The following is a 27171-nucleotide window of genomic DNA, read 5'->3' on the forward strand; positions in this document are numbered from 1 at the left end:
AATTTTTGCTGACTATACCTGACATGCTTCCTTCTTATTTTTGACAAAATCCTCAATTTCTCTAGTAATCCAGCATTCCCTATCTACCAGGTGTGCCCTTTAGCCTAACAGGAACATACTGTCTCTGGGCTCCCGTCATCTCATGTTTGAAGGCTTCCCATTTCCTAGACACCCCTTTAGCTGCGAACATCCACCCCCATTAACAATTGAAAGTTCTTGCCCAATACGGTTAAAATTAGCCTTCCTCCAATTTTGATTCTTAACTTTGAGATCTGGTCTATTCTTATCCATCACTATTTAAAAACTAATAGATTTATGGTCATTGGCCTCAAATGCTCCACCACTGACACCTCAGTCACCTGCCCTGCCTTATTTCCGAAGAGTAGGTCAAGTTTTGCACCTTCTTTGGTAGGTACATCCACATACTGAATCAGAAAATTGTCTTGCACATACTTAACAAACTCATCTCCATCCAAGTCTTGAACACTATGTCAGTCCCAGTTTATATTTGGATAGTTAAAATCCCGAACATAACCACTTTATTATTTTTACACATAATTGAGATTTCCTTAGAAGCTTGTTTCTCAATTTCCCTAATGAAAACGCCACTGCCCCTCCTCTCTTGCCCCCCTCTCCCCCTTCCATCCTTCCAATTGCATCTATGCCCTGGAATATTAAACTGCCATTCCCATCCATCCCTGAGCCACATTTCTGTAATTGCTATGATATCCCAGTCCCACATTCTTAACCATGCCCTGAGTTCATTTTGCTTCCCTGTTAGACCTCTTGCCTTAAATAAATGCAGTTTAGTTTATCAGTCCCACCTTGTTCTCGACTATGCTCCTGCTTGCTCTGTTTGTTTGACTTGCTTGTTTTCACAACTGTAACAGTCTCAGACTGATCACTTTTCACACTATCTCCCTGGGTCCCACTCCCCCACCTTACTAATTTGAATGGTCCTGAACAGCTCGAGCAAATCTCCCCACCTCTGCAATAGTCCCATTCCAATTCAGGTACAATCCATCCTTTTCACACAGGTCATTTCTACCCCAGAAGAGATTTCAATGATCAAAAGATGTGAACCCTTCTCCCCTGCACAGCTCCTCAGCCACACATTTGTCTGCTCTATTCACCTATTCCTACTGTCACTAGCTGTCACTGGGAGTAATCCAGATATTACTACCCTCAAGGACCTACTTTTTAAATTCCTGCCTAACTTGCTATATGCTCTCCTCAGAATCTCATCCTTTTCTTGTCCTATGTTGTTAGTTCCAATGTCTACAATGTCCTGCTGCTGGTCCTGCTCCCCTTTGAAAATATTCTGCACAGTCTCAGAGATATCTCTGATCCTAGGTCCAGGAGGGGCAACACACCATTCTGATATCTCACTGTCATCTGTAGAAACGTCTGTCTGTGCCTCTGACTAGAGAGTCCCCTATCACAATCGATTATTTGGAACCTGACGTACCCCACATTACTTTCAAGCTAGTCTCAGGACCAGAAGCTTGCCTGTCAGTGCTACATTTCCCTGAGAGTTCATCACCCTACATTTTCCAAAACAGCTTACTTGCTTGAGATGGGAATAGCCACAGGAGACTCCTGCACTACCTGCCTACATCCCCTACCTTTCCTGGAGGTCAGTGACCTGCCTGACTATATCTTGGGTTTATCTTCCTCCTTGTAACTGCCATCAATCACACCCCCAGCTCCTATAAATTCCTCATTGCTTCTAACTGCCACTCCAACTGATCCATGCAATCCAATAGGATTCACAACCAAATGCACTTCCTGCAGACATAATCATCAATAACATAGAAACTCTGCTTAATCTCCCACATCCAACAGGAAGATCACATCATTCTACTAAAAGCCATCTTAGCATCTTAACAATCTACAGACCCAGAAAATAGTACCATCTTACAGCTCTAGATGAGCTTACCATCTATATTTTTATATATTTAAAGTTTAATCAAGAGACAGATCTCAATAACAACATATAATCAGAATAAAAGCAACACTATACCTACTATTGTAGACTTACAAAAGAAAACCAGTAAAATTACATTTGAAAAAGTTACTTAGCTGCTCCCCTCCTCTGAGCTCCCACACATAGGTTTCTCCAAAGTCAGCTGTGAATTACATTGTTTGTTTATTTTTCTTAGAACAACTCTGATGTACAGAGATACTTGAAAACAGACCGCAGAGGCACTAGCTCTGTAGGTTTCTTTCTCCATTTGAATCACTGCCCATGTGCTCACTGTCCTTTGTCTATCTTCCTCCTTTTCAAAGTGCCATTGTTTAGATCGTTTTATTTCCCCCAAAGTTCCAAAACAATGCAACAGCTTAAAAATCAGTAATTACTGTTCCTAGAATTCAAGGAAATCAGCTCCAAAACTGAAAATAGCTCAAAAAAGGAGCAGCTCTTACAGCCACAATTTTTCCTATCCTCCATCTTGGATTACCCAGAATCCTGCCTTTCAAGTCTGGCAGGAGATACACTATGGTTCTACAATTCTTTTATCTGAACTATCAACATTTTTCTCCACCAGCACCCTATATTCCACTCCCCTACCTCCCAAACCCCAAACTATAGCATAAATTCTTTCTCCTCCACACTTCGCTTCAGCTCTGATGAAGAGTCATCTAGACTCGAAATGTTCGGTTGATCTCTCTCCATGAATGCTGTCTGACCCACTGTGATTTCCGTCATTTGTTGTTTTCAGTACATTTCTCAGGCAGATGTGGACATTTTATAGAAGTCTTCGGTGACCTAGATCAGATTGTGCTAACACCACAAGACATGACAAATTGGATCCAAACCATTTGTATCATATGGCACTGAGGCAGTGAGGAAAGCCTGCAAAAATTTTGATCCCACAGACAACACCTACACAGAACAATGAGTGATAAAGAGGATGGTCTGGGCTTAGGAGAAAGAGATTCATGAATCAGAGTATTCCAAATCAGGCTAAGGAAACATATACCCAGTAAAAAAACCTAACCTCACGTCCCGTGTTGAAGGACAAAGTGGGTAGCTGAAAGGGAGCTATACTTGGAGCTATCCCCCTCCACACATCCATTCTGCAGTGAGAAATGGGAATCGGCAGCAGGGAGGTCTGTGGCAGCAGCCACCATCATAAAGGAAATGCTACAATTGTGGGTGCACAGGCCACTTCACAATGGACAGCATGACTACAGGAGTCAGGATCAAGGTCGCTGGAAGGATCAGATAGTCAGCAACAATTTATTTGGTGAGGGAGATCATGCAGCCTGGTGATTTTCTGGGTGATATAGCACTTTGCCTATGTAATTGGACTCAATCTTCTAAACATTCTCACTGAACAAATCCCCAGGCAACTACTGCTAGATGGTTGAATTAAAGATGGTACAATTAGTCAAAACTCCTTAGCACTCTGGGCCTTGATGCTTCAGGGCCGTACCATAGTGCCCAACTTCTGAATCAACAATTGAGCTATGAGGTCATGAGTGTCAGGTCGTCCTCAAGGGTCTCTTCATGTCAAAACAAAACAGGGGAAGACGCAAAGGAACCTGGGGAGCCAAAGAGAGAAACACCATAAGAATATTCCTAGACAGATCCTGTAATGTGGAGGATAGATGCCAAAATACAGGATGTGTATGTATTTAGAGAACCACCGAGGCAAACCCCAATTAGAGTTAGTGCTGAAGCTCCCCAGTAAAACGAGTGCTCAGGCTGCTGAGCTAGCAGCTGTAGCCAACATGTGGTCAGCCATCCTGAAAAGTTACCCCTACCTGCAGATTTACACTCAGATAACATGTACGTCTAGAATAGTTTAACTGACTTCTGTTCACTGTAGGAAGCTAGACAATTAGTCTCAGCACGCAGGAAACCATTACTATCTACACCTCTGCTCAAATTTGTTCTCTAGACTACCCAAGGCTGCTGATACAGTATCATTAAAGTAGAGCCCATCATTGACCTTCCGCAACATGGAATATAAACTGGCTAGGCAGGGCACCCACGAAGGAGAACCCTGGCTGGCCCCCACTGCAGAACAAGTGGACACCGTTGCTGTGAGCAAACCAAGGTCACAGATATGATACAGCCTCAGAGCAGTAACATTAAGTTAAACCAAATATAGGAGGGAACAATCTGCTCCTCCCAGAGCAATTGGGAGGACAGGTTAGGTACTAAGGATGGACTTGTTGTCAAAGATGGATGGTATGTGGTATTGGCCCAGGATTGAAATTAAGTGATTTATCAATGCCATGAAGTCTAGGGTGATCAAGGGACTGAAGCCACAGCTGACAGAATTAAGGGATTGTTTTGATGGCCAGAAATGGATAAAGAGAATTTGTCATCCGCACCTAGAACAATCCAAACAAGTTTACAATAGACCATATTAGACCTGGAGCAGGATGTAGACTGACATTCAAATAGACTATGTCAGTCTCCCTACCACCTTGTAAAATGGGATAGAAGTGTATCCTGATCATCATGGGCAGAGCTGCAGCAGCAGGCATCTTAATTCAGTATGGTTCACTAGATGGGGGTTCTCCCTGCAGTATAGATTCAGACCAGGGAACCCATTTCACAGCCCAGGTAGTGCAGGCCATGATGAAGAGATTTGGTGTCAGCCAAACATTCCACATTGTCTACCATCCTCAATGCAGCAGGATTGTGGAGAGGATGAGTCACATCCTCAAAGAGATGCTGTGACAGGTCATCCAGCAACAAAACTCAACCTGGAACATAATGTTACCATTTGGCCTCATGCTCACAAGGAACTCATCCTCCAGTTCCACTGGATCCACCCTCCATGTTTTAATGGCCTGACACTATTTGAGAGGTATTGAACCCTTAATAGGACTGGGCTTGACAGAGGCCAAGGTCAAAGCTGGCTGCCACAAGAAAACTGTGAAGTTTCTAATGAAAAATGTACAGACTGTACACAAAGCAGCGGCCATCAGAATGGTGAAAAGGAAAAAAACAGAACAAGATGTACTTTGATAGGAAGGTGAACTTGGTAGAGTATGAAGTAACGAAGTGGGTGATGTCACATATTTTCCAGCCGGGAATATTCTTGTACCACAGATATTCAGGACAAGGTCAGCCCTCTGTGAACTGAATTTTGCTAGGTACAGGAAAAACTGAGTGTACTACATTAATCAGTTAAAGGCTTACAGAGCCCAAGACAAGAGCCACAAAGTCTATGTCTTTCTAGGGGAACTGGGGAAGCAGATTTTAACCCAAGTCCTGATCCAGAGCCTGGACCAGTCTTTGATCCAGAACATGTCCAAATTCTCACTCCTAATCCCAAATCCGCCCATTACCAATCCAGGCCAGAATCCTGGATCAGCCCTGAACACTATCCCTCCTAAGGTCTCAGCCTCAGGAACTGAGCCACAGCAACTCACATCAATTCTTTCCACAACATGTTTGAAACTTGGGGCCTCTACCATCTAGAACAGTGATACCCAACATTTATTTTCACCATGGCCCTCCTAGGAGCCCTTCTCAGGTTCCAGGCACCTCCTTTCACACAGAGATACCACACAAATAGACAGCAAATCATTTCATAGTTTTCAGTCTGTGGTTCCCTTCAAATGTGCCAGGGCCCTTAAGGGGGCTACATGGCCCCAGTTGAGAATGACTGATCTAGAAGGCCAAGAGTAGCAGATGCATGAATACACCACCACTTGTAAGTTTCTCTCCAAGCTACTTGCCATCCTGACTTTGAACAACGTCATTTTTCCTTCACTATTGTTGAATCAATATCCTGAGATTCCTTCCTAACAGCATTCTGGGTATACCTATCCACTCCCCACTTTGGACTACAACTGTTCAAGAAGACAACTCACCACTTCTGAAGGGTGATTAGGGTGGGCCATAAAAGCTGGGCTAACCAGCAATGCCCATAATTTGTCAACAAATAAGAAAATATGTATGTATTCAGACTCACATCAGAGGCTAGATTCCCCCAGCTGTAGGATACTACTGACAACACGCATGTGAATTCCAAACTCTGCCACAGTGACCTGGACTTTTATATTCACACAGGATATTTCTCCATTATTGAGCAGCTGGTGTTCAACTGCAACCTACTGGTCTTGATCTCATGATGCATCAGAGCACTGCATTCTTACATTCTGGATTTTTCATTCCAAGAAGCAAAGTTAAAGGATATTAAATCAGATTTGATGCATGTAAGGAACCCCATCAATAAGGTACAGAACCATTATAATTAAAGCCATATGATCACCACATTGAGCACATTCCTGGAATGTTACAGAAGTGTATCAGGTAAGTTTGGTACCATTGCTTGTTGAATCACCATATTGTGTTCTGAGATGGAATGGAGATGTTTGGGTAGGAATGGGTAGTGGAGAAATTGTAGTTCCTAGGAGCAAACGAAGGGGAAAAGTTTGATTGGAGTTCCCATTTTTACATTCCCTTTCACCATTATCCCCTTTCCTAGTTCAATGCCCTCTCTCCCCTACCACTCAATTAAGGCAAGCTTGCTAGCTATCAGTGGTGAGCTGCAAGGCTATGAATGTGGTATCAATCACCATTTTTAAGGCAGAAAATATCTCTTGCATGACCTGCCTGCAATCATTCATTTGTAAGTTAGGTTTGAAGCTCTATAAAGGCAGTATCCCTCCAGCAGATATTTGCAAAATTTGCAGTTACCATCCACCAACCAGTGATTGGACTGAACTCTCCATTCTGATAAACAGGAAGAATACATATAAAATATCTGTCAGTAGATGCATGTTATTAGTGTACTTGTAGCATTCTCCTTCTCACTGAAGGCCCCTGGGGATCAGCATTTGTGTTCCACTAAGTAGAATTTGGAGAAGATTGTGTCAACAGACTTGCAGTCTCCACAGCTATTGCTATTACTCGTGTCTGCTCATCACATCACATCTGGATTGAGCTGAGTGAATGGATGTGCGAAGTGCATAAGGTGAGGGTTTCTGCTGAAAGTTAGATGGGTGTGAGGAGTGATGTGTGAATATGCTTCCAATGCAAAGGGATGTGTGGAGAGATGATGGATTGTAAAATATAGTATGTGTTGAATTAATAAATACATTAATGTTTTCTGTGCTTCTATTACTTCCTCCCTCACAGCCAAGAACTGGATATAATATTCCTGCTGCCCATCTCCGCAGTTCTCATCCAAACGCACCTTCTTCCAGATTTCCTATTCCTACTGAAGAAAGGCAGTGGAGTATATCTGTATATAGTTGGAGATATAGTATATTTATTTTGCACCAATCAATAATTCCAGTTCATGTGTCACTAGGTCTGGATTTTGTCCTTATTGAACACCATTCACACTGAACACCTCCAATTCCCATTCATGCAATACACCTTTAATTACAGGTGAGGCTGCAGCTCTTGAATGGGTGTTACACTGTACAGCATTAAGTCACAAAACCCAGGTTTGAAATAGATTCTGACCTGCTGATTTGACTTCCATGTTTCGCCCACACAATTTCACTCCTCCCCATGACCCAGAACCTGCCTCAATATTATTCTTGGAGTCATAATGTCTGCATTACTCTTCAATAGCCATATAGCTCCCCTATGTTATTGGAATTCGAGTGAATAAGTTCACTTTGCTTTGATGGAAATGCTATTAACTCAAAAGTAACCAGTATATACCAGCAGATGAAACTATTACTATATATTTATAAACAAAGCCTTTCACAATGTTCACAGAAATATATTTTAACATCACTGCTTTCATCAAACACTCTTATCTCACTATAAGCCATCAAGACCAGTTTTTTATAATCCTTATTCAGAACAAATATGCTATTTTGCTTTTACAAGCTCTCATTATTGGTTCCAAAGGATATTTTGTTTATACACATAAACCATCTGCACTGTTTCAGCTGTCAAAGTGTAAAGACCGTATGTAAACAACACAGCATGAGCCATCAGGCTGAAAAAAATGGCTATTTATGTCCATTAAGCACAATACACAAAGAGTAAATCATGACCAGAATAGTTTATTGTATAGAGATAATAATCTCGAACAAATTGTAAGGCTGCAGTATATTCTAGTGAAACAGCACACATTTGACATGTATAGTGCAATATGTTTTTATTAATATTATGCAAAAGTACACAGAATTTTGACATACCTGTGTGACCAATTCCCAACATCTGCATGTTTTAGGGAGTTGTTTTTGAATACAACTGTTCAAATGCTTCAGTTTCTGAAAGTAGGTAAGTTTTACAAACTGATACATTATAAAACATACCAGAAAGTATCAAAAACAGAAATTGTTGTATAAACTCAGCAGGTCTGGCAGCATCTGTGGGGAGAAAGCAGGGTTAACATTCCAGATCCAGTAACCTTTCTTCAGAACTGGAAGGAATTACTATCAAGAATTACTGCCTCCCTCCTCCAGTCACACTGCCAAATTACACTGTGTGAAACTAAGTTTAACACTGGCCCGTAGTGCAATATGGACACAATCAACTTGACTGCCTGTTAATTATCTTATAAAATTTCAGTGAGATGAAAATTTGACAGAGTTGCAACAGGGGGCTTAATCAATAGCTCCCATTTTAGACTACTGACCAACATTAAAATTATCCCTCATGATTCTGCTTGATAATTTTTTTTTCCCAGCAAATTTGAAAGGAGGCATGGATTGGAGTCAGGGGGGTGAGCACAAAATATACTTATTTGCCTAGAGTTTAGATCTCAAGTCCTGAGCCTCACTTGTGTGTTGCCTGTCAGTTATTTACTCTGAATAAATGGACCATGGTTAGTTAGTTGTAAGACTGGTTTGTGCCACTTTGACGGTTTGCTCTGGTTAGAAGAAGTCACGATACTTCCTGGTGACCTAAGCCCAACCACATTGAACCTTGTGTTAATAATGTTATCCTTGGCATCCCAGGTAACAAACTCTACATCCAGGAGTGTATTGCCCTCACCACTTGCATGCTCTCTTTATCCCATCTTCACCCTCCTGTTTCAAGGGATTATCTAGTCTACTCATCTTGTTTCTCCTTCAGGTCTAACATTCATTGTTGTATAGCTATTGTACAAAGAAGAGCAAAACGTAACCACCCTGGGAATTCTGGCTGGAGCATTTTGAAGACTGTCTCCAGATCTGTCTAGGCAATGCTAGTGGCCTGTTCAGTGATTACTGGTGGGAATATGACATTCTGTGGAGTGCTGTTATGTATCAGTGCTGCCATTACTGATGAGTATTATGAGCCAAGTTGGCAGTGAGTATATTTTGTGGCCTGTCAGCTATCTCTTATGGTTCCATGTGCAATGAGTTTGGATAGCTATTGGGAAAATGCATTTTGTGCATATCTGCATATGGATTTTTAGATGGCAGTACATGAATGAGTAGTAAATGAATATCGACGGAGCAGGAATACTTCTAATTGATGAATATCTCTTGTTGTTCTGAATATATCTTGCTGAGTAAATATGTGCAGCTCATGATGTCCTGCATCTGTGAGAAACCAGTCAGGACCAGAACAGTGAACACCCACTCATCCTGACTACAAATTATACAAAGTTAACATTATTATCCGTCTTGGAAAACAAAGATCAGAGACCTATCTAATGTCTTTGACAGATTCCTGATATGTATGCAGAAAGATCTGAAAGTAAAAACAGTTGGGGATAGTGGTATGTTTGACAGCTCAGTCACCAGGTCCAGCAAGGATCAAGGCTTCCTCCAGGAGGATGCAGATGTGTATTACCACCTGCTGTAACATCTTAAGCTACTTCTGACACATTTAGTCCTTTCATGGAAATGCAGTCTCTGCCTTGTGACCCTGATTTGCATGTGGTTCCTCTTGCCATTTGACTTCATCAGTTGGTTGACCTCTCTTCTACTCCCCTGTTGCTCCATTTTCTACTGATCCCCATCTCTGCTGTTTCTGTCTCTGTCATTCCTCGCATTTCTTTTGCTGCCCTCGGTCCTGTCACTGGCCAACTGTCTGGCCGTTGACTTTCTCTCTGCTGCTGCCCTTTCTCCTGGGTCTGCATATAAAGCTATAAGTCTGTAATCAAAGGCCACACATGCAGTTGGTGGTCCTATTGCTTGTCCTTAAATGCTCTGATCCCAGGGGACAACATCAACAACCAATAGAAAACGTCCTCAAAACATAGAAACTAAAGCCCAGAATGTACAAACAACATTCTCAGCACAAGTACTGTGAATAAATCCTGTCCCATTGGAATAGCAGGAGCTGTGTGTATTTAGTGCAGTTACATGTTTCTCAAAATTGGTCCAGTCCATTAAGCTACCACTTTGTATCCATCATAATTGCTTTAAATGGCAAGCTTCAGAAAGTAGGGGAACCTTTGGACAGGACACTAAATGGAGAAGAGTATTGAATTCAACAGTTGGCAAGTCCTTTAACAAAAAGTCTTCCACAAAGGGGTACACAGATGCAACCAAACACATTCAAGTGAAATGCACAAATTTGGGAATTTGGGACTAACTTCCATATATATGCTGTCAACCTGCGAACTAATCAGCCCAGTTTTGCAGATTAGGGTTTAGTCTGAAGACAAATATCACTGCCCGGAATTGAAGGAAGGGTCACCAGCAAGTTGGGAAAGCAGTTGAAACAGCGAGACTTTTTCTCACGTGAGTGGTGGTCTGGGTCAGAGAACACAATAGCTTTCCTTGCAGGGCCTTAAAGAGCTCCACAATTAAATGTTTTTGACTCATCCTAAAGAATTATCCCAACAACCGTTTTAGCCTGATAAAAATGTCCCAGACACCTCTCTGCTCAGAGCCAGTTAAATTAGATTAGATTACTCAAGAAAATCCTGTCAGAACTAACCATTTCTTTTTAGATTAGATTACTTTACAGTGAAGAAACAGGCCCTTCGGCTCAACAAGTCCACACCGACCCGCCACCCACCCATACCCCTAATCTAACACTACAGACAATTTAGCATGGCCAATTCACCTGACCTGCACATCTTTGGACTGAGGGAGGAAACCGGAGCATCCCCACACAGACACAGGGAGAATGTGCAAACTCCACGCAGTCAGTCACCTGAGGCGGGAATTGAACCCGGGTCTCTGGTACTGTGAAGCAGCAGTGCTAACCACTGTGCCACCGACCTCAGTTACAATCCAATTGGGATGGAATAGCTGTTGCGGGATCCCGATTTGCATACCTTTGAACTTCTCCCATTTTTTTTCAGTGATTAACTCACCCACCAAATTGCAATAAGTACTTCAATAGTAACTAAAGAGCAGAAAGACCAACCTCCCCATTTTCAAAATGACCTTACTTACTCACCTCAAGTGATTGCAAACTCTCTAGATGAAAAGTTGTTTCATACATTTCAAGATATCAACAAGTTATAATTTGCATAATACATCCCCCAAGTTCCCAAAACGCATTTCAAAACCAATAATTTATTCTTGAAATTCAGCCTATTTTCATCTCTACAACAGAATTCTGAATTCCACCGTTGTTATAGAGTCACAGTCACAGCACAGCTCCAAACCCTTCGATCCAACTCATCTGCGCTGACCAGAGATCCCAATCTGACCTAGAGTCATTTGCCAGCATTCAGTCAATATCCCTCTATGCTCTTCCTATTCATATACCCAGCCAGGTGCCTTTTAAATATTGTAACTTGTACCACTTCCACCAATTCCTCTGGCAGCTCATTCCATTCAAGCATCACCATCTGCATGAAAAAAGTTACCCCACAGGTCCTTTTTAAATCTTTCCCCTCTCACTGTATACCTATAGTTTTAGACCCCACCCATCCTAGGAAGAAGACCTTGGCTATTCACCCTATCCATATCCCTCATGATTTTATAAACTTTTAGATTAGATTAGATTACAGTGTGGAAACAAGTCCACACCGACCCGCCGAAGCGCAACCCACCCATACCCCTACATTTACCCCTTACCTAACACTACAGGAAATTTAGCATGGCCAATTCACCTAACCTGCACATCTTTGGACTGTGGGAGGAAACCGGAGCACCCTTCTATAAGGCCACTTCTCAGACTCTCCAAGAAAAAATACCCCAACCTATTCAACCTCTCCCAATAGCTGGACCCCTCCAGTCCCAGGCAACATCCTTGAAAATCTTTTCTGCACCCTCTCAAGTTACATAAAATAATATTCTGAAAGGATTCATGTTGGCTACTGCATTAAGCCGCATGGATTCTGATAATGTCATGCAGGTTTGGGTGGGGAAAATGCAAAACAGCTCTCCATCTTGTAGAATGAAGACCTATATTTTAGGTATTCCCATAGTCTAAGTAACAGTCTCTAATTTGTTAATGTAATGTGTACCTAATCACTGTCATGCAGTAAACTGTTCCTGATGAAGGGCTTTTGCCCGAAACGTCGATTTCGAAGCTACTTGGATGCTGCCTGAACTGCTGTGCTCTTCCAGCACCACTAATCCAGCATCTGGTTTCCAGCATCTGCAGTCATTGTTTTTACCGAGTAAACTGTTCCTGACCAACCTCTCACACTCTATCGCTGGCAATGTCCCAAATCTGACAAAAGCACCCATCACCATTTCTTTTGTTTATTTTTTCATGAGACATGTACATCAATGACTGGGCAATATATAATTGCCCGTGAACTGAGCACAATGGGTAGTTAAGAGCCAACCACATTGCTGTGGGTCTGGGGTTCAATATGTTCAAATAAAATGCAAAAATTTGGCAAGTTGGAGCTGGCTTCCAGACGTACTGTTAACCCACATACAGATCCACGTGGCCTTACAGTTTACGAATCAGTCTGAAGACACACGTCACTACTCTGCATTAAAAGGAGCATCACTGCCAAGCAGAGAGAATTTTTTGTCAGAGGAGGAAGTGGGGTTGGGTGGGTCTGGAGTTGCATGTGGGTAAGGATGATAGATTTCCTTCTCTGAAAGATATTACCAATCAAATGTGCTTTTATAACAATCAATGATAGTCATGATTTTCACCAGAACTGAAATTGATATTCTGTATGGATTAATTGATTTTAAATTCCACCAACTGCCATGATAAAATTTGAACCCGTATCAACAAAGCATTAGCCTGCACTTCTTGACTGCCGGTCCTGTGACATGTCACAACACTACTTTATCCCCTGTGCACTGGTTACCTGCTAATTCTCCTCTTTCTTTATATTTGTTTCTATGGCCTCACTCCTGCCTATATTTGTCATCTCTTCCAGTATTGTAATTCTCCTGAGGAGCTTGTGTATGGCAGAAGGATTCATAATTTTGGATCATTTTGGGGATCTCCTTCTGGGGTAGAAGTGACCTGTACAAGAAGGATGGATTGCACCTGAACTGTAAGGGACCTAATATACTGGCAAGGAGATTTGTTAGAGCAGCTCAGGAGGATTTAAACTCATAAGAGTGGGGCAGGCGGGGGGGGGGGGGGGGGGGGGGGGGAGGTGGTGCAGGGAGATAGTGAGGAAAGAGATCAACCTGAGATTGATACTGTTGGGAAGGGGAATGAGTCAAACAGTCAAGGCAGGGAGGAACAAAGCAGCCAACAAGGTTGGACTGATAAATTGAACTGCATTTAATTAAATGCAAGAGGCCTAAAAGGGAAGGCAGATGAGCTCAGGGCATGGTTACAACATGGGACTGGAATATCATAGCAATTACAGAAATATGGCTCAGAGATGGACAGGACTTGCAGCTTAATTTTCCAGGAGACAAATGCTACAAGAAGGATAGAAAGGAAGGCAAGAGAGGGGGGAGTGGCATTTTTGATAGGAAGGATATGTCCGGAAATACATCCAGGGAAGTTATTTGGGTGGAACTGAGAAATGAGAAAGGGATGATAACCTTATTGAGATTGTATTATAGACCCCCTAATAGTCAGTGGGAAATTGAGAAACAAATTTGGAAGGAGATTTCAGTTATTCGTAAGAACAATAGGGAGGTTATGATAGGGAATTTTAACTTTCCAAACATAGACTGGGACTGCCATAGTGTTAAGGGTTTAATGGAGAGGAATTTGTTAGGAGTATACAATAAAATGTTCTGATTCAGTATGTGGATGTACTTACTAGAGAAGGTGCAAAACTTGACGTACTCTTGGGAAATAAGGTAGGGCAGGTGACTGAGGTGTCAGTGGGGGAGCACTTTATGGCCAGCAACCATAATTCTATTAGATTTAAAATAGTGATGGAAAAGGACAGACCAGGTCTAAAAGTTGAAGTTCTAAATTGGAGGAAAGCTAATTTTGACACTATTAGGCAAGAACTTTCAAAAGCTTATTGGGGTGGATGTTTGCAGGTAAAGGGATGGCTGGAAAATGGGAAGCCTTCAGAAATGAGAAAAATGTGAATCCAGAGACAATATATTACTATGAGGGTGAAAGGGAAGGCTGATAGGTATTGGGAATGCTGGATGACTAGAGAAATTAAGGGTTTGGTTAAGAACAAGAAGGAAATATATGTCAGGTACAGATGGCAGAGATTGAGTGAATCCTTAGAGTATAAAGGGAATAGGAGTATAGTTAAGAGGGAAATCAGGAGGGCAAAACGGGGACATGACGTAGCTTTGGCAAATAGAGTTAAGGAGAATCCAGTGGAGTTTTACAAATACGTTAAGGACAAAAGTGTAACTAGGAAGAGAATAGGGCTCCTCGAAGAACAGCAAAGCAACCTTTGTGTGGAGCCACAGGAAGTGGGGGAGATATTGAACAAGTATTTTGCATCAGAGTTTACTGTGGAGAAGGAGATGGAAGATATAGATTGTGGTGAAATAGATGATGATATCTTGAAAAATTTCCATATGACAGAGACGGAAGTGCTGGATGTCTTGAAACGCATAAATGTGGATAAATCCCCAGGACATGATCAGGTGTACCCTGGAACTCTGTGGCAAGCTAGGGAAGGGATTGCTGGGCCCCTTGCTGAGATTGTAGTATCATCGATAGTCACAGGTGACGTGCCAGAAGACTGGAGGTTGGCTAACATGGTACTATTTATGAAAGGTGGTAAGGACAAGCCAGGGAAATATAAACCAGTGAGCCTGACATTGGTGGGCAAGTTGATGGATGGAATCCTGAGGGACAGGATTTCAAGGTATTTGGAAAGGCAAGGACTGATTCGGGATAGTCAACATGGGAAATCATGTCTCACCAACTTGATTGAGTTTTTGAAAAAGTAACAAAGAGGATTGATGAGGACAGAGCAGCGGATGAGAACTATGTGGACTTCAGTAAGGCATTCAACAAGGTTCCCCATGGGAGATTGGTTAGCAAGGTTAGATCTCATGGAATACAGGGAGAACTAACCATTTAGCTACAGAACTGGCTCAAAGGTAGAAGACAGAGGGTGGTGGTGGAGGGTTGTTTTTCAAACTGGAGGCCTATGACCAGTGGAGTGCCATAAGGATTGATGCTAGATTCACTACTTTCCATCATCTATATAAATGATTTGGATATAAAAATAGCAGGTATAGTTAGTAAGTTTGCAGATGACACCAAAATTGGAAATCTAGTGGACAGCGAAGAAGGTTACCTCGGGTTACAATGGGATTTTAATGAGATGGGCCAATGGGCTAAATCTTGGCAGATGGAGTTTCATTTAGATAAATGTAAGATGCCTAACTTTGGGAAAAGAAATCTTAGCAGGACTTATACACTTAATAGTAAGGTCCTAGGGAGTGTTGCTGAACGAAGAGACCTTGGAGTGCACACTCAAAGTTCCTTGAAAGTAGAGTCACAGGTAAATAGGATAGTGAAGAAAGTGTTTGGTATACTTTCCTTTATCGGCCAGAGTATTGAGTACAGGACTGGGAAGGTCATGTTGTGGCTGTACAGGATATTGGTTAGGCCACTGTTGGAATGTTGCATGCAATTCTGGTCTCCATCCTATCAGAAGGAGGTTGTGAAACTTGATAGGGTTCAGAAGAGATTTACAAGGATGTTGCCAGGGTTGGAGGATTTGAGCTATAGGGAGAGGCTGAATATGCTGGGGCTGTTTTCCCTGGAGCGTCAGAGGCTGAGTGGTGACCTCATAGAGGTTTATAAAATCATGAGGGGATAAATAGACAAAGCCTTTTCCCTAGGGTGGGGGAGTCCAGAACGAGAGGACATAAGTTTAGGGTGAGAGGGGAATAACATAAAAGGAGCCTAAGGGGCAACCTTTTCACGCAGAGTGTCGTGCCTGTCTGAGGAATGAGCTGCCAGAGGAACTGGTGGAGGCCTGCAACATTTAAAAGACATCTGGATGGGTAAATGAATAGGAACGGTTTAGAGGGATATGGGCCAAGTGCTGGCAAATGGGACTAGATTGGGTTCGAATGTCTGATCGGCATGGACGAGTAGGAAATAAGGATCCAGACTTGTGAGCTACAAAGCATTCAAAGATTTTGGAGAGGAATGTTCAAGGTGATCTTGTTGATCATGGGAGTCAAATGGCAAAGATGTGGATGATGTTGACATGATCGAGATAAGCTATCTTCATTTTATAATGTGCATGTAATGCTTCTCAAGCCTCATTTTAAATATCCTGGATGTATTGTGCAGGGTAAAGAGTGCTAACATATCTATTAGATGCTTTGACAATAACTTTGTCAGCAAACTGAAGCTATAGACATTAAAAAGGACATCTATATTTCATGGGGGTTGTGGGGCCTTTGGAAAATCTATGATGAAAATAGGCATGATTGAATGAATAATTTAGAAATTAGGTGAATATTTTTGAAGTCCTTCTGTGAATTGATTTCTCTAATGTGATCAGTTTGAAGTGAGCAATGTCAAAGAGAAAGATATAGACCATGCAGTGCTAAATCTATCAGAATGCCAGTGTCAAGGTAGGTTATATAAGGATACCTTGCTTTACAATGAATCCATTGAACTGCTGCTGTTGAAAATAGAGAAAGGAGATTACAATGTTCTCTCACCATGAGAGGAAGATCCTAAAAGAAGCACACAGAACATGGTAAGAAATTGTTAAGATAATCAACAACAAAAACATTGTGCAAATGAAATGAATGTAATGCCAGCAAAGAATTAATAATCACACCAATAAGAGGAAGTCATATCTTCTCTCCTTTCCCATTTAAGACTCACTTTTTTCTTTTGTTAACAAGACAATTCTTCAGCGGATAATTATATGATAATCGTTTTATAACAAAATAAAGCATTACCTTGATGATGAATAAATTATTTTTGTCCTATTCTGGGATGATTTGATTACAATTTTGTCCTGTATTACAGCAACTGATGTCTTGTCTTTGCTAGATTATTTGGCTTGACATCTCAGCCCAGGTGTGATTTTGCATTTAAACCTGTTTCAGATCAGTCCATAGAATAGATCTTCATATTACATTTAACAGTCCTGAATCAAGGCAAAATTGCGGCTCATTATTTACAGACAATTGCTGCCAATTATCACCTTGAGGTGGCAGCATAAAAGTTAAATAATCTTACTTGGTACTTTCTGTTTTGTTGTTTCCATTTAACTGCAATAAACAATCTAACTGATTGGTCCTTTAGAGCTATTCTGAACAAAATACCTGTACACATTTAACTAATGCAATCTTTTAGCAAATTAAATATGCATTCATTCAAATTTAACTGTATTATAAATGGAACAAAAGACGTTCTATGTTATTCTAATCTTTTAGACTGTCAACATATTGCCAATAGCATAATATCACAAAGCCAGAATATAGCTATATGAGGAAAATGTCAAATCACTGTCAGTGCAATGGAATTGTTTTGACCAGAAATGGGCTGACTTGCAACTACAGAGTATTGTAGCTATATCCTAAATTTTTACGTGACATTCAAACATCAAAAAAGGAACTCTGCATGAAACCTCCGCTATTCATACCCGAATCAATACCTTTTCTGATGATTTGCCAAAAGTTTTCCAGTAGAAGGTCTCACATGCAATGTCAAAACTGCATTGATTTATTTTTGTTTTTTACTTGAATGTTTTTGATGGGTGAATAAATCACATAATGATGTTGCACTCCTTTCACTCTGTCAAGATCTCTTTACCTCAAGGCACTCTGTGTGCCAGGCTGAACTAACAACATCCAATAATATGGAATTATAGCCATACGCTCTCAAGGCCATCACGGGGGGGGGGGGGGGGTGCCTCTTTGAACTTTCCGCAACCATCCATCACTTGTCTGGCTGCCACTCAGGATGCAGTTTGTAAAAGCATAAGAGCAAACTTAACATATTCACTAAAGGTAAGCAGAAGTGTGAACAGTTTCATATTTGTGGGTGCTGTTGGTCATGCTGCAATCTTATATTTGTTTTAGGTGTTTTCCTAATAAACCTGTTCAGAGATATTATTCTGCACCTCTGGAGCCAGGCCAACTGGTTCAAGTGATAGGGACACTGCCGCTTTACTACTTGAGCCCTATTTGTTGTTGATTTAAGCAATAGTTGACTTGGTGGAATTGGTTAATCTTTTTATTTGCAAACTTTATGAGGGTTGGTTGAAGGGATAAAGTGAAGATTGTCAGTGTTTTTCATTCATGGAAGGCAAAACCTTTCTCAGCGTTACTCCAAAGACTGATAGTGGAGCACATTTTTCAAAGCCAGAATCTTCAATTAGATGATTGCTAGAGATATTACAGACTTCAGGTTGTCAGTCTGGAATTCTCTAAAGCAGCCACTTATCTTCTCCTTTTCCTTCTCATCTTGTAGCTTCCAAGATTTGTAGATTCTGGATCAATTGCTGCTAGTAATAGCTGGTCTTTTAAAATTTGAACTATGTAGCATTTCGACACAGTCTTCTTTGCTCCTGGCCCTTCCTGTTCTTCCTCTACTTCTCTCTTCTGTCAGGTAGTACCACTCTGTCAAGTCTGAAATTCTTCTGCAATTCCTCCTCCAAACCAAAGGAAAGTCCAAGAAAGATCATCATGACCAAGAACTCCCCTTCTCCTGACACCCCGATAAGGTCTTCAATAAGATACAGTATTACAGTTCGCACTAACTTTAGGTGAAGATCTCAAATAATTTACAAAATAAATTTTGATTGAGTTTTGATGATAACTGGCTCAAGTAACTCAAGACACTGCCTGCTACAATCAAAATTCTTCTTAAAACACAGTTTAGTCAATCAGTCTCTAACAGCAGAAGATCAATAACCACAGTCCTGTGAAATGACTGCAGGAGTTCTTCAGGGTAGTCTTCAGCCTAAGCATCTTCAATTGATTCATCAATAACCTTCCAGCCATCATAAGGTCAGAAGTAGTGGTGTTCGCGATGATTGTACAATGTTCAGCATTATTTTCAACTACTCATATGATGAAGCAATATATGGAAATATACAGCTAGACCTGAACAACATCTAAACATGGGCTCATATGTGTACATAACACTCACATGCAAATAATAACACCACCAACTGCAAGTTCCTCTCCAAGTCACAGTTTCTTCATTGTTCATATCTCAAAATCCTGGAACTCAGGCTGATTCTTAATCTGCAAAGCCACATGGATTTGTATATGGGTTGACAATGCATCTGGAATACTGGATTAGTGGTGCTGGAAGAGCACAGCAGTTCAGGCAGCATCCAACGAGCAGCGAAATCGATGTTTTGGGCAAAAGCCCTTCATCAGGAAGCCAGTTCCAACTAGGGTTTGCAGTAGTTCAAGAGAGAGCTCAGTACCACCTTCTTAAAGGCAGTTAGAATTGAGCAATGAATGCTAACCTAGCCAGCAATGTCCACATCCTACAAACCAAACAAAAGTGAATTTGGTAACTTGAACCTGCTTTAAATGGCCCTTGCAAACTTCACCAATGGCATCTTTATTTCTGCTAATTTGGTGGATGTGAGGAGAAACTATTGATTACAATGTTGGTCAGGAAAATGGTGTGTAGTATTTTTAAAGAGCACTGGGAGCCACTTTCATCAGCTCTCAGGATCTTAGTAAATCCTGAGATGGCCATTTCTTGTCTGCTTTAATTCACTTAAGGAGACAGGATCTTGCACTAAAGGTGCATTAAACCAGCACTGCAAGTCAAGTCCCAAGCTTGGCTATCATAGAACCTGAAGCAAAAATAGAAATTGCTGGAAAAAAAATTATCTGTCAGAGAGAAAGCACAGTCAATGTTTTGAATTGGGTAACCTTTTATCAGAACATCATAGAAGCTGTTTAGAGCCTAAAATATCCGGAGAAATTCACCTCCCTGATATTATAGCAACAGTTAGAAATAGTCTCTCTAACTTTTTTTTTGGAAGCGTATCAGAATACTCATTTCCAATTCAGTAGCTTTTGGCAAGTATATAATTTTCACTTGCAAACGTTTTGAGGGTAGCAACTTCACTGTGGACTAATACTAATCTTTACTGATCTATTCATGATTTCATTTGAATTCCATTCTGTTTTAGTTATATCAAGTAAAGTATTTCAGCAATCAGCTCTCTACAGATCATTGAGACTTGAGAAGTAGATCATTCCTGAATAAGCTTACACAGTACATTTAACATTATAGTAGGTTTGATTATCCAGCTCATCAAGACCACTAATCTTATATAAAGGGACTAAGCTGTACATTCATTTTCTGACTTTGTTCTGGCAACATTGTTTTCAATAATTTGAAAACAATGGGCATGGCACTTTTATTTCTCTGATATGCTACCATCCAATTGTGGGAAATGCAATTAAAGTTTTGTGTCTTTTAAATATAACACAGATGAGATGCATGGATTCCATTTACTTAAAGATCTCTGGTAGATTTATTTACTCTCAGACTGATGTATTTGGTACAGAGTAATCTTGAGACACAGCCTGCGCCTTGAGAGTTTCATACTGAGAAACTGTGGCATGTGACAGCGCCCAGGTATTTGTCTCATTTGATTGTTGAGCTCTTAAAGGGACATATGTGCAAAGGCAATAATAAACCATCCCCCTCTTTACCAAAGGTAGCTTTCATATGCCACAACTTTCCTTGTGGCAGGTAGAGAGACAGTTGGAAAGTGGGAAACCTTCAAAAATAAGAATATGAAGAGTTCAGAGATGGTATGTTCCTGTTAGTACAAAGGGTAAAGTGTAGGGAATGTTGGATGACTGGAACAATTGAAGTTCTTGTCAAGAAAAAGAAGGAGGCATATTGTCAGGTATAAGCAGCTAGGATCAAGTAAATCCCCAGAGAAGTATAAGGGTAGTGGAAATATACTTAAGAGGGCAAAAAGGGGACCTGAGGTAATTTTGGCAAATAGAGTTAAAGAGAATCCAAAGAGAATCAACAAATACATTAAGGGCAAATGAGTAAGTAGGGAGAGAGTAGAGCCGCTTGAAGATCAACAAGACTGTCTACGTGCAGAACCACAGGAAATGGGTGGGATACTAAATGAATGTTTCATGTCATTATTGTCTGTAAAGAAGGACATGGAAGCTAGTGAACTTGTGGAATTAAATAACGATGTCTGGTAAAGTGTCCATATTACAGAAAAGGAAGTGCTGGAGATCTTAAAGAGCATAAAGACCTGATCAGTTGTTTCCCAGAACTCTGTTGAAAGCTAGGAAAGAGATTGCTGGACCTATGGCTGTAACATTTTTATCATCGACAGTGGAGGGTGAGGTGCCGGAAGACTGGAGGTTGGCTAATGTGGTCCTATTTAAGAAAGATGGTAAGGAAAGGCCAGGAAACTATAGGCCGGTGAGCCTGACATCAGTGAGGGGTAACTTATTGGAGGGGATTCTGAGGGACAGGACTTACATGCATTTGGAAAGACAAGGACAGATTAGGGATAATCAGCATTGCTTTTCTCATGGGAAATCGTGTCTCACCTCATTCATCAAGTTTTTTGATGAGGTGCTGAAGATGATTGATGAAGACAGAACAGGAGATGTTGACTACATGGACTTCAGCAAGGCTTTCTACAAGGTTCAGCATGGTAGACTGGTTAGCAAGGAATCAAGGGAGAACTAGCCAATTAGAATCAAAATTGGCTTGAAGGTAGGAGACAGAGGATGGTGGCGGAGAGTAACTTTTCTAACTGGAGGGCTGTTACCAGCGGTGTGCCGCAAGGATCAAGACTCATTATTGTTCCATCACTTTTCATCATTTATATAAATGATTTGGATGTGAATGTAAGAGATATGGTTAGTAAGTTTGCAGTTGACAGCAAAATTTGAGGTGTAATAGACAGTGAAGAAAATTATCTCAGATTAGACTAGAACCTTGATCAGATGGGCCAATGGACCAAGGGTGGAGATAAATGTGAGGAGTTGCATAAGGCAAACCAGGCCAGGACTTACACAGTTAATGGTATGCCTATGGGAGTGTTGCTGAACAAAGAGACCTAGGAGTGCAGGTGCAAAATTCCTTCAAAGTGGAGTTGCAGGTAGACAGGATGGTGAAGAAGGTGTTTTGCATGCTTGCCTTCATTAGTCAATACATTGAGTAGTTGGGATGTTCTGTTGCAGCTGCACAGTACATTGGTGAGGCCATTTTTAGAATACTGCATTTTGTTCTGTTCTCCCTGCTACAGGAAAGATGTTATGAAACTTGAAAGTGTTCAGAAAAGATTTGCAAGGATGTTGCCAGGATTGGACGGTTTGAGCTATAGGGACAGGCTGAATACACTGGGCATTTTTTCCCTGGAGTGTCGAAGGCTGAGGTTTATAAAATCATGAAGGGCATGGTAAGGGTGAACAGCCAAGGTCTTTTTTCCCAGAGTGGCGGAAAAGTTTAAAACAAGAGAGCAGACATTTAAGATGAGAGGGGAAAGATTTAAAAGAGACCCGAGGGGCAGCTTTGTCGAACAGAGGCTGGTGCGTGTATGAACGAGCAGCCAGAGGAAGTGGAGGAAACAGGTAAAATTACAACATTTAAAATACATCTGGGTGATGAATAGGAAGAGTTAAAGGGATACGGGCCGAATGATGGCAAAAGGAACTATGTCAGTTTGGGAGGTCTAGTCGGCAGAGACAAGATGGATCGACAGGGTTTGTTTCTGTGTTTTATAACTTCATGACTCCAGATGAAAATATGTAAAGTTTGGGCAACAGCACAATCTGTTATGCAGAGCTCAGGACTGTAAAATTTCTAAGTACAGGAGTCTAGGAATCTAAATACCTTTTCAGTGGATTGACAATTCTTGCATTGACCATTCTTTTTTATGGTAACTTTGTTGAAGTCTGAATTTTTACGGTGGCTGTTTTGGTCTGTAAATGGGCCACCATGTATAGATTGTTGGCCTTGTGTCCTTCCACATGGCTCTCCGCTGTACTCTCTGATGCTTTCTGCGCAGAATCGGTATATTGTACATTTTCTTTAGTTGGCTTCTACTTTAGTTTTGCTGATTCAGCATTAGTTAAACTAAAACAAAGAATTGTGGATGCTGGACATCTGAAACAAACAAAATTGCTAGAGAAACTCAGCAGATCTGGCAGCATCTGTGAAGAAAATATTTCAAGTCCAGTGACCCTTTCAGAACGAGACCTCCTGTATGTCATTAGTCGAGACAAGTTAAGCAGGCTGCAACAAACGGAAGGAAATATTCAATAAATATTCAGTGACTTCTACACTTTGGAGGTTTTCTCAATCACGTTAGGATGAGTAGCACCATGTTTCCTTTGGATCTGGTAGGTGGATAGCAGTGAGTTCACAACAGTGACAGCAGCAGAACTGAACTGACATGAGGGTCCAGAATAGAGGTGGGTTTAGAAGACAATTTCTGACAGGGAAGTTACTGAGATTGAGCTGCAGAGAGCCGTGTGTTACTGGTATTTGATCATGTGCATCTGTTAACTCTTCACTGTGTGCTGTTAGTTAAGCCCAGGTGTGGATACAGTGAAAGGGAAACTAAATTGAAGCAAAAAGCTGTCAGCATGAAAATTCAATCATTTTAAAAGCATTGTGACTAAACCTCCTGTTTAAACGTATAAACTGGTGTCATCTCTGTAAGGCTCTAGGGCACAAAACATAGCAATTATTATCATGATGGTGAATAACTTGCCAGTCCCAAAAACCTTTATTTTCTTCACTAGGTATCCACTCATTGCCATAGGATTGATAGATTTGGGGTTTAGTACTTAAACAGTCCATATAAGGATTATCCGGATGGAGTAGCAACCCACAAGAAAACAATACTGGGACATTGTCTTAGAGTAGAAGGCCAGTTTATATTGAAGCATATTCAAGACAGAATATGTATCTATGTTTAAAATGCTGTTGAAAACTATTTTGGGTCAAAGAAAAATGCAATGACTGAATGACATATTTTCCGTCAAAAATTGCAGGGCAACAGTGAGTCCATTAAACAACATACAAGAGTGCTTTCCACATGTTCATTTGGCATTCTAAGTAATGAACTAACCTGTGACCAATTAATGGAAAAGACTTCAAAAACATGAATTAGGAAACACCTTCAGCTGGTGGATGATAATTTACCATTAAGACAAGCCAAGACATTTACAGTTTTAATTGAATCAACCAAGATAAATTCAAAGAGATTCATAGAAATGCACCCTTTATGTCTGGGATAACCTTGTCTATAATCCTGTCAGCTCATGTGAAAAGATTATAACAAAAAGGCCTTAGTGCCTCATCAACATGGGTTCCATCAAGGTCAGATACCCACAAAACTGTGCTGAAATTTTGGAGGCATTCATTAATTCCCAACATCTTGTCTAGCTTGAGAGAAAAAAAGTGTAACACCTGCTAAACGTGAAATCACCTTGCAAACATGTGCAAGTCATCAAAGATGAAAATTTCACCATTTGATTGCTAGTGGAGTCTCTTCCTAACATGAGGCATGGACACTACCATGCACAGAAGTAACCAGGTCATTTGCTCAGTCAGGCTATGGGAATTTCAGTTGTTTCTCATTGATATTGTCCCAAAAAGTCCATATTAAGTGGCAGCCTAAAACAAGGGTGTTTTTGCATCTTCCTCACCCTGCTGCAAAAGGCAGTTTTCAAGTATATTACTACTCTATTTTTGGATATTATCACAGTTCCAGTGTGTTTCATCTCTTGAGGAAAAGGTGGGGAATGGTGCCAGTGTTGCTGTGGAAGATACACTATTCCACGTACCCTCTTCGTCGGGTGCACTGTTCCACATACCCGGTGAAGAGCCAGGCATAACTGGGGCCCAAGTGGGTGTCCTTCGCTACCCCTTTGGTCTGAAGGAAGTGGGAGGATTCGAAGGAGAAATTGTTGAGGGCGAAGACCAGTTCAGACAACTGAATTCCACAGGCACCTGCATGGACCCAACCTCATGGGATCAAGGTCAATTTCACCAATTTCCTCATCTCCCCTCCCCCCACTTAATCCCAGATTCATCCCTCCAACCCGGCACCACCCTCTTTAACTGTCCTACCCGTCCATTCCTTCCCACCTATCTACACCGCCCTATCACCATCAACCCTCATCTTCATCTATCAATCACATTCCTAGCTACATTCCCCCTAAACCCAAACCCTGCCCATTTACCTCTCAGCCCCTTTGACCCACCTCCCCCTCCATTTCTGATGAAGAGCTTATGTTTGACATGTCAACTCTCTTATTCTTCGGATGCTGCCTGACCAACTGTGCTTTTCCAGTTTCAGATGTTGATTGACTGTCATTCTACTTATGGATGTAATTGTCCATGGAAGAATAAAGCAGAGCATGATTCATGGCTGTCAGCAATGCTCACATTGGTTCAACAACACACTCAAAAGGACAAATACATATTAAGAGTACCCAAGATTGATTTTCTGGGGTGTAGATGGTGGAATCTGGAGTAAAATTTAAACATAACAATATTAAAGCTGTGCATGAGGTTCCCAAATAAGGTGAAAGAGCTGGCATCAGTTGTTGGCAATAATTTTATCACAAATTCATTCCTTAGCATTCAGATTTGATATATTAAAGGTGAAGGTAGCATCTCTGCCAGACCCCACCGATTTCAATGTACATGCAGAAACATAAGTTACATCAGATAGAGTAATCGGCTCATAGAGGTGTATAGCATGGAAACAGATCCTTAGGTCCAACCCGTCCATGCCGACCAGATATCCCAACCCAATCTAGTCCCAACTGCCAGCACCCGGCCCATATCCCTCCAAACCGTTCCTATTCATATACCCATCCAAATACCTGTTAAATATTGCAATTGTACTAGCCTCCACCACTTCCTCTGGCAGCTCATTCCATACATGTACCACCCTCTGTGCAGAAAAGTTGCCCCTTAGGTCTCTTTTATATCTTTCCCCGCTCATCCTAAACCTATGCCCTCTAGTTCTGGACTCCCCGACCCCAGGGAAAAGACTTTGCCTATTTACCCTATCCATGCCCCTCATGATTTTGTAAACCTCTATAAGGTCACCCCTCAACCTCCAACGCTCCAGGGAAAACAGCCTCAACCTGTTCAGCCTCTCCCTATAGCTCAAATCCTACAACCCTGGCACCATCCTTATAAATCTTTTCTGAACCCTTCCCAATAGGAAGAAGACTAGAATTGCAAGCAATATTCCAACAGTGGCCTAACCAATGTCCTGTACAGCCGCAACATGACCTCCTGACTCCTGTACTCAATACTCTGACCAATAAAAGAAAGCATACCAAATGCCTTCTTCACTATCCTATCTACCTGTGACTCCACTTTCGAGGAACTATAAACCTGCACTCCAAGGTCTCTTTGTTCAGCAACACTCCCTAGGACCTTACCATTAAGTGTATAAGTCCTGCTAAGATTTGCTTTCCCAAAATGCAGCACCTTGCATTTATCTGAATTAAACTTCATCTGCCACTTCTCAGCCCATTTGCCCATCTGGTCCAGATCCTGTTGTAATCTGAGGTAACCCTCTTCGCTGTCCACTACACCTCCAATTTTGGTGTCATCTGCAAACTTACTAACTGTACCTCTTATGCTCACATCCAAATCATTTATGTAAATGACAAAAAGTTGAGGACCCAGCACCGATCCTTACGGCACTCCATTGATCACAGGCCTCCAGTCTGAAAAACAACCCTCCACTACCACCCTCTGTCTTCTACCTTTGAGCCAGTTCTGTATCCAAATGGCTAGTTCTCCCTGTATTCCGTGAGATCTGACCTTGCTAACCAGTCTCCCATGGGGAACATTGTCGAATGCCTTACTGAAGTCTGCATAGCTCACATCTACCACTCTACCCTCATCAATCCTCTTTGTTACTTCCTCAAACACTAGTAAATGCACAATATATTAAAAGAAGCATTTAAACAATTACTTAAACATTGTGCCTGCTCTCA

Source organism: Chiloscyllium punctatum, chromosome 20 (genome assembly GCF_047496795.1).
Source record: "Chiloscyllium punctatum isolate Juve2018m chromosome 20, sChiPun1.3, whole genome shotgun sequence".
Classification (NCBI taxonomy): Eukaryota; Metazoa; Chordata; class Chondrichthyes; order Orectolobiformes; family Hemiscylliidae; genus Chiloscyllium; species Chiloscyllium punctatum.